The sequence below is a fragment of the Enhydra lutris genome, unplaced genomic scaffold (assembly GCF_002288905.1).
Source record: "Enhydra lutris kenyoni isolate GAN:26980312 unplaced genomic scaffold, ASM228890v2 scaffoldscaffold14, whole genome shotgun sequence".
NCBI classification, from domain to species: Eukaryota; Metazoa; Chordata; class Mammalia; order Carnivora; family Mustelidae; genus Enhydra; species Enhydra lutris.
In genome coordinates, this window is record NW_019154098.1 from 29,436,365 (window position 1) to 29,443,689 (window position 7,325).

Genomic DNA, 7,325 nt, shown 5'->3' on the forward strand with positions numbered 1-7,325 from the left:
GCAGGGATCTGTGTTCTGTTTTGTTCACAGATGTATGTCAAGAACGTAGAACAGTATGTGGCACATAGTAGGGCTTCTAAAAATAGCTTTTGAATGAATTAATTCATCCAACAAATACTTACTGGGTGGTAGGCACTTTAACAGATCAGCCATCAGGACTAAAAGAGGCAGACAAAGCTTCTGCCCCCAGGGAGCTTAGGTTCTGTCTATAAAACCCCAGAACATGCCTACAAATGAAGAAAATCATTTTAGATGGTAAGTACCTCTAAGCAAATAAAGTGTCTCAACCAAGAGTGACAGGGGTAAAGGTAAGGAACAAATCTCTGAAGAAATAACGTTAGTACTAATGGATTAAAAAGAGCCACATATGTTAAGATACAAGGAAAAAATGTTTCAAAAAGAACAAATGCAAAGGCCCTGAGTCAGAAAAGGGCAGGACATGTTACAGGGGCAACAAGGAGGCCCGAGTGACTAGATCGCGGAAAGAAGTGAGGGAGGCGGGCTATCAGAGAAGTGGACAAGAGGCTAGTCCGTATGGGGCCAGGTAGACCATGCTAGAGTCGGTCTGAATTTATCCCAAGTGCAGTAAGAAATATGAATAGACTTTTAAACAGGACAATGACATGATCTGCGTTTTGTTTTTACTTTTTTTTTTTTTTTTAAACTACTGCTGTGTGTGGAATGCATCGTAAGCAGGCAGGAGTGGGAGCGGGGAGACGGCTGGAATCGTCTGGATGAGTGATTATGACAACTTGGTGCTGGAAGTGGACCTAGAGATTAAGTTGACTAAAGATAAAACTCGAAGACCGAACTGTGGTGATTTGCAGAGAGATTGATCGCGGGGAGGCGATGCGATAGAGTTAAAGGTAGAGAGAAATTAAGGATGACTCTCAGGTTTTTATTTGGGCACATGGGTCAGTGATGGTGTCATTTACTGAGAATGGAAAGAGAAACATGTTTGGGAGTGTAAGTTTGAGATGTTGAATAAATATGTATGTGGAAATGCCAAGCAAGTCATTGCATATATGAATGTGGAAGCCATAGGCATTGTCAGGGCTAGAGTCATAAAATTGGGATTCCTCAGCCTTTACAGATTATTTAAAACCATGAGCTGGATGAAATCATCCAGAGTGTGGAAAGAAGGAAAGAAAGCCAAAGACAGACCTAGGGCACGTCCACGTTCAGATAGAGATAGAGGACAGAGAACCAACAAAAAAGCTGAGAAGAGGCAGTCCAAAGGTAGGAGAAGAACCAGGGGAAGGTGGTATTGTGAAAACCAAGAGGGGACAGTGATTTAAGAAAGGAGTGGTCAACTGTGTGGAAATCCAAACATGGAGCTGAGTAACATGAGAACAGATACATGTCCACTGGCTTTGATGAGGTCTTAGCAACTGTCAAGATCCTTTTCTTTGGAGAAGTGGAGATGGAAGCCAGATTGAAGTGGGCTGCAGAGTGAATCCAGGAGGAAAAGTAGAAATCAATGTGTACTGCTCATTTTTTTAAAAATAAGTTTTACTTTGAAAGGTTGCTGGGACGTGAGTGTAATTACAAGGAGATACGAGTTACAAGCATTTATTTTTCAATATGGAGAGGAGATAGAACCTTGTTTGTGTGCTTTTGTGGCTGAGCGATGGAGAAAAAGAAATTTAATCCAGAGGAGGAAGGATTCATTGAAGGAGAGAAGCCCTTTAAAAGGGCAGAAGGGATGGGACATCAGGCACAAGGATGTAGGTGTGGAGAGAGGTGATTTGTCTGTGATAGGGCGTGTCTTCTCTTGGAGTACACATGCGCCTCAGGACACACATGGCCACTTAGCACGCTGTAGAGCAATTTGGCTGAAATGGAAGGGAAACTATTTCTGGAGGTGAATAATCGGAAGTGTCCCAAAATAATGAGCCATGCTGACTCAGGTCCCTTCCTGTAGTCCAGCCCCAGCCTCAACCAATACCTCGATGCCATTATCTTCCTTACAGTCCCTCCTTGCGACTATTTTTGGCTATTGCTAAATTAAAGTATTTTTACCTTAAGAAAAATTATGAGCTTGTTTTTGGGATCCCTTGTTGCTAGAGAAACCAATATAACACACAAATTCAGCACTGTTCTTCATTGGTTCAAGACGGATGGAAAGATGGGCTCTGGTGAAGAATTCTCCATAAACCACAAATATTTATGTTGATTATCACATTGGAGGCAGCTGATCACAAACAGTGACTTGCTTTGTCATAATGATTTGTATCCCTCTTTCAGTAAACCAGAGGAGTCAAACAAAATGACCTCATCTGAGACATGGGACACTGGATGTCCTATCCACACTGAAACAAATGTGGACAAAGGTGAAACAAGACATCCTGGACCCGTTGTTCTGTTTTTCTTTTCCTCACCCTCTGCCTCCCCGCCCTTCCTCCTCCTTCTTCAGGGTTTCAGTATGTATAGTGTGTGGAAAATTACTGCTTTTATTCAGAGCAGTCTCTCACAAATGAGTCCCTTGGAGTAAATAAAAGATGGAACGTAGCTTGCCTTTCGGAAGCCCAAGGCGTTGGCTGGTTTTGTGGACAGGATGATGTGATCTCAGAAGCGCTCAAAGTTGCATTCAGTAATTCGTGTGCCTGTGATGCACAAATAGGCAGGAAAATGGAAAAAGAAGAACAATTCCACCCTATTGAACAAATTGCTGTCCCATCAAAGCAAATGTTAAGCATTTCCTACAGTTCTGTGTGCAAACATTCCAATTTATAAGAAAAGATTTTTTTTTCCCCCAAAGGGATATGCTGACCTTTCCAAGCTGAGCTGTTCAGAAAGGGGGAAAAGCGCATTGCACTCAGATGCCAAGCGTTTCTGACATTTGTGGCAGGAGAAAAAGGAAGTCTGTGATTTGCATCTATCACAGGCCCTGCCTAAGTAGTGGTTAGGTCTGATATGTTTTTCTCTTGAGGACTTTTCATTTTAAAAGGTTTAGGGGCAGTTTCCAATTTCCATTTTGGCACAGTGAGCACGTCTACAAAATTCATCTATTCCCTGTCTTACCAGGCAAAGTGTGAACAAAGAAGCAGTACCCTAGGAAATTAAAAATAATGGTTTTTAGCAATCAAATCTTAAAAGAATGTCAAACTCCCTGTTGTCCCAAACGAACACAATTAGAAAGTCCGCATGGAATAAAACAGGTGGCTATGAGGTACTATTTTTAAACCACTGGAGGACGTGCTGTGCTGTGACTACTGATTCTCTTGCAGTCACAATGGCTGTGGTGACTAATGGTTACAGCAGTCATTCCAAACAGTTTTTAAAATCTCTGAAAGTTTGTATCAAAGCTTACTCAGAAGAGTTTGTATTAAGATTGGAATACTTCCCTACTGTTTAAGTTTTGTAAATGTGTCTCTCTTTTTAAAGATGTTTTCGACATAAAAATCCCCATACGTATTGGGGCGCCTGGGTGGCTTGGTGGGGGTTAAAAATCCCCATACGTAAGCCACATGAAAGTGAGGTTTGGACACGGGGGTGCTGGGCTTGGAGCCGTGCCATTCACCTCCCACTCGTCCCCTGCAGCGGTCTCAGCATCACCTCTTAACTGTGAAGAGGATCTCGCCCCCCAGATCGTATCAGCGCCTGGGACTCTGCAGCAGCCGAGGGCTGCTGCTGGCCTGAACACCCCGTCTGCCTCCCTCTCGAATGCTCTTAAAGGCAGGCATCCTACCCGCTGCTCCTCACCGCCCCGGAGTTTCTCCCCATGGTGATCTTATCTGACCCACGGTCAGGGAGAGTTTCACTCTCATTCCCTGAAAGTGTTTGATCAAAGGGCTTTTGAATACCTTTGAAAAATTGCATTTTTGCCAGACTGGCGCTGTAACGAACGGGAATATGAAAACCGTGAACAACGGCAGTGTTTCTGCAATCCGATGGTGCAGTAAGGCCCTCCTTCAACTTCCTGTCAATCAAACAACTCGCAGTGTTTGACGTGGTGCGCCAGCCTTACTGTCTACAGTAAACAATAGGTGCTAGCATTTTAAACTGACCTTTAATTCTTCCGAACCAGCCCATTATTTCTGGCTTGTTGGTTATACAGAGAAAACGAGCAACGAAAGCGGTCGTCATAATTTCCACATCTCACACTGAAAGCAGTCCATGGAAAAAAGTCTTGAAAATGATGACCCATGTAATTATCTTACTCCATGAGGGTTCCTTCTTATCAGCTATGAGGTTCACATGTGCTGTGAAGCTTTAGAAAGAAATACAAAGCACCTGTATCCTTCTGTACTTTAAACTTAAATGAAGGAAGTTAAATATATCTGTAGCCTTACGTACATCTTAGTTCATTTACCATTAAAAGAAATAGTCAAAACACTTTTTAAAAAATTTTCATAAGCCAATATATCTAATGATGATGACATTTTTCTCCATAAAGTAGGTAAGCACTGGTTTTATTTAGGAATAATCAACAGGTTTGGGAACTGCCTTGATATATAAATGAAGGATTGACTATTTTAGCAAATGAAACTGATTTGGGGAAGAAGTTAATATCTTATAATAAGCCAAAATTGACATAAGAGTAAGAAACCATAATGATTTCCCTCAACATACCACCAGCTTAGAGTATGTCCTTAGAATTTCCTATGCATGGAAATGACTTTTTCTGTGCCATTTACACTCTCAATCAGATCCTAAAGACACACGTTCAGAAGATAACCAGACAAAGTCAGGGACACAGTTTGTGGCAGGACAGTCTCTGGGTACAGCTGTGGTCTGCATATACACAAAACCTGTGACCTCGGGCAATGATCAAGTGAACAATGATCCAATCAAGTGAGCTAATTGGCCCATTTTTGCAACTGTGTGAATATGAACCACATTTCATTTTGTCTTGATTATAATATCTGACCCAAGTAAACTGGAAATACAGTCATAATGGCATTGACATTCAACAACAGTTGTTATTGACATGACAATAAAAGCAAACCAACTTCCTTATTAAATAAGTTCTTAGAAAACACACATAGGTGTTTTCTACTATAATTTGTTAACATCATTGTCACTGAATTCTTTAAGAATTAGAAAGGAAATTCTAATGGTGAACCTTTGGTAGCTGGCAGTTTCTAGCAAAGAGGACTTTGAAATCATAGTCCACGATGAATACTGATTAACCACTAAGGTAACCCGCCCTCAAAGCTTGCTATAATTAAGCGCGCAACCGCCTCTCTAAGCTTTGGTTTCTTTTTATGTGAAATGGGGTAGTGCCTACCTCACTGGTTTGGGAAGATCATTGATATAATTAGGCTCTCAGATACTGCTGAACACATAATGCTTTCCCTTTCTTAAACTTGCAGTTCACCATAAAGGTGTTTAAAGATTAACATGGTAAGATCAGCCAACCTCTCCCATCGTCCACAGGGTGGGGGCTGCCAAGAGTGCACAGCAAAATGTGGAATCATAACAACTACCATTTGCTGAGTGTTTATGTATGTGCCACGGGCACTATAATGAACACTTAAGAGTCTCAGTCAATCCTTAAAACCATCATCTCCATTTAAATGATGTGCAAACTCAGGCAGTTTAATACTGCACCATTTCTACAGCTGAGAACTCTGAGCTCTCAGAATTGATGCAATCAGATCAATATATAGGCAAAGCACCTGTGTGAATATCCATGGAAGTTTCCGGAAGGGAAGGCTGTAATTACCCTGGTTGGCCACAGACTTCTAGCCTAAGTTTCTGTGCAAAAGCTCCTGCTTGGTGAGTTAGCAGGTGTCAGTAGCAGGTATGCAGGGTAGAACTCCAGGGAGTGAGGGGAGGTATGTATGTAAGAGGGTGTTCTGGAATAGTGTCTGTTTCTAGCTCTGGAAGATCAAGGCTTTTGGTGAAAAGAAACTATTACTCTCAAAACTTACCCTGGTTCCTTACTGAGCATGCCCAATAGCCACGACTAAGGGGCATGGAAAATAAAAGGTGAGAAGCAAAATTAAAAAAAAAAAAAGGAGCCACAAACTAATCCTATTAACCTTGGAACACCGTTGGTTTTACTGAAGCAAAGTAAATTATATGAAGATAAAAAGATCTCCCTTTTGATATCAGGACAAAGTACCTCAAATTTTAAAAATCTATGTAAACAGAAAACAAGTTTACTAATAAGTTATTCACTACTAAAATAAGCTCTTCATGAACTCACCTTCCTCATCCCTCCAACTCATCTGAGAAAATTCTTCCCATAAACAACCTGTAAGCCCTAGTGCACAGCTACCCCTAAAGTGGCTTCAGCCAAAACTCACCACGGTAACTGTTTGCTTACACACCTTATGAAAGATTTCTTTGGAACAAGGGGCTCAAGGCTGTGAAAATCATAGCAGTAGGTTAGTTTAAAGCTGAACTATGTAGGATTAAACAAGATGTGTGTTAGCTGTATCTGGTCCAGACCATCCCTTTGGTGATTACATCATTAGTGACAAAACAGGCTTTTTGGAACACTGGCCACGGTCAGATTTGCACCTCCCGGTAGCGTACACAGAACTGTTGGAAGCTCCATCTGGATGCCGGTTCCTACAGCTATCCCCATCCTCCCAACCACTGATCTTCATCTAAAGAATAGTTGCCATCCTGGTCAGAGGTGTGTGCATGTCAAAACTGAGGAATTTAGATGCTGAATTTTAAATTTGCAGATCTAAAATGTTGATTGAATTAAATATGCTACTAAAAAAGAGCCAAACATCAACTAGAAGATATCCTCAGCTACACCTTAATGAGAGTGAAACCATACATATATATATAGAGAGAGACACACACACAAAACACAAAGTTTCACATTCTGCTTATCACTTGGTATCTCAGTACATGAAATGCACAATTCAGATAATGGGCAGCATTTCACTAATTCTATCTATGCCTACCCATATTTCTTCTTTACTTTTACTAATAGGCTTCTAAGACTGACAATTCCTAATTAAAATTAAAAGAAAACAAACTGTAAATTTCAAAGCTAAAAGTCAGCTGGTCAGCATGAAGTGTTTATCATATCATATATATTTAACTTACTTCACAACTTCTTTGGGACTATATTACACCCAGCTTAACACAGGAATTCAGTTTATATACCAACAGAAGTTTAAAAAAAAAAAAAATCCCAAAATTGCTATTTATTCTTTTCCTTAAAAAAAATCTTTCTTTCTAATTAATCATACAAAGAACAATTTCTAATCAGTCTTCACGTCTTTTCTTTTTTTTTTTTTCCAGTCTTCACTTCTAATCAAAAATAAAAAAGCCAACAAAAAACAAAATCCCACATCATGAAAGTCATGACCAAAGTAGACTTCAATACTTCTCAACTACTGGGGAAAAGCAGT